The sequence below is a fragment of the Dipodomys ordii genome, unplaced genomic scaffold, assembly GCF_000151885.1.
Source record: "Dipodomys ordii isolate 6190 unplaced genomic scaffold, Dord_2.0 Scaffold92, whole genome shotgun sequence".
NCBI classification, from domain to species: Eukaryota; Metazoa; Chordata; class Mammalia; order Rodentia; family Heteromyidae; genus Dipodomys; species Dipodomys ordii.
In genome coordinates, this window is record NW_012267308.1 from 4,483,708 (window position 1) to 4,485,509 (window position 1,802).

General features: G+C 51.6%; 1 protein-coding gene across 1 annotated transcript in view; it reads left to right on the forward strand.

Annotated features, from left to right (window-relative positions):
- Positions 1–849: 849 nt before the first annotated feature.
- Znf569 (zinc finger protein 569) overlaps positions 850–1,802 on the forward strand; it is a 17,092-nt gene continuing 16,139 nt past the window's right edge. The window contains exon 1 of the mRNA XM_013026224.1: positions 850–933. The gene's annotated coding sequence lies outside the window, so the exon portion shown is untranslated. The remainder of the gene's footprint in view (positions 934–1,802) is intronic.

Below are 1,802 nucleotides of genomic sequence, written 5' to 3' on the forward strand. Positions count from 1 at the left end.
TACCACTTGAGCTACAGCGCCACTTCCGGTTTTCTGGTGGTTTATTGGAGATAGGAGTCTCACGGTCTTTCCTGCCCGGGCTGGCTTTGAACCATGATCCTCAGATCTCAGCCTCCTGAGTAGCTAGGATTACAGGCGTGAGCCACCAGCGCCCGGCTTGAGTTGAAACTCTTACAAACAATGCAACACCCAAATGATTGCGAATTTGTACAATCCTCAGTCACTGGGCCTCTAGGAGTCTAAATTTCATAAACTCCAGACTCCAAATCCCATGGCACCTTTGTCACAGTCACATGAAGTCGCCAAGAGATTCGGGCGGACTGAGCCTCCACGGATGCCAGATCTTCGTCCACCTTCCCCTAGGAAAGATAAGGGTGGGGAGGGGGCGGGAAATCATTTCGCAGTGGAGCCCTGACACGACGGAACTAAACAGACTTGAACATTGCTTCCCACTCGGACCAGACAGCCTGGGATTACCACGAATGAAGTGCCGCTTTTGCAGACAATTCGTTCCTGGCCGCGGAGGCCTCTGGGAAATGTAGTCTCGAGGAAGAAAGCGACGGACCTTTTCCATTCTTCCGGGTACCAAGTTGTTCAGGTCCTCGGGCTGACCTCTTCAGAAAAGCCTTGGGCTTATCCTTCCGTGCAGACTGGTGCACCTAAACCGCCACCGGACCGGGGATGTGTGTGTGTGTGTGTGTGTGTGTGTGTGTGGTGGGGGAAAGGCCCGTATTCCCACGTCTAGCCCATTGGCTGGTCCTGCTAGGAAGCAACCGCGGGGCATTCTGGGAAACGTTGCCTCACGCCTAACTGTCCGACGCTTCTGCTGCCTCAGCCCCAGGCCGAGGGGTCCTGGGCGCCGCCCGACTGCAGCTGTACGGGCTGTGTGCCTCGGGCGGGGATGCGCTGTGGAATCGGGACCTGTGTCTGATGGTGAGTTCTCCGGGCGCCACCCGCTCCGAACCTGGGACTCTCTGTGTTCAGTGGAGGTGGAGGCCTGGGGACCCACCGCAGGGTTGGGTGCGGAGGACAGACTAGGAGTGCTCCACGGATGTGGACGGGTCCTAGAGGGTGGCGGGCGTAGTTTGTGTTGGTGTGGGATCTAATTTGCACGTTCCTTTTTGTTTTGTTGTGAATATGGGCGCGATAATGAATGAGAGACTGAAGATAGAAGGCACGGCAGGGTAATAATATGTTTCAGGCTGTGTTTGAACGAGTGCTGCATGTATTCCTTACGTAATTAAAAGTATGTTTTCATATGATACATCCGTAGTCCTAAGACATGAATATTTGCTTACTCTTAGCTTTATTTTCGTGTTAGCAAGTTATATATGCATGTGTAATTGACTGTTCTTGTTCCCCATCCCATTGCCGAAATCGAAAAATACAGAAAGGCTAAAAGAGCAAACATTCATAATTCTACGCGCCATACAACTATTATCAAAATTTAATATCCTTAGCCGGATGCCAGCGGTTTATGCTTGTAATCCTAGTTGCTCAGGAGGAAATCTGAGGATCGTGATTCAAAGCTAGCCATGGCAGAAAAGTGTGTGAGACCCTTATTGCCAATGAATCGCTAAAATGCTGCTGTGGAACTGCGGTTCAAGTGGAAGAGCGCTAGCCTTGAGGGATGGGGGGAACTAAGGGACAGTATCCAGGCTCAGTTCAAACCCTAATCAGCACAACAAAACACTATACTTGCGGGTGGGAAGGTGGCTCAGTGGTAGAGCGCTTGCCTTGCATGCCTGAGGCCCTGGGTTCAATTCCTCAGCACCACATAAGCAAAAAGAAAAAAGCCGGAA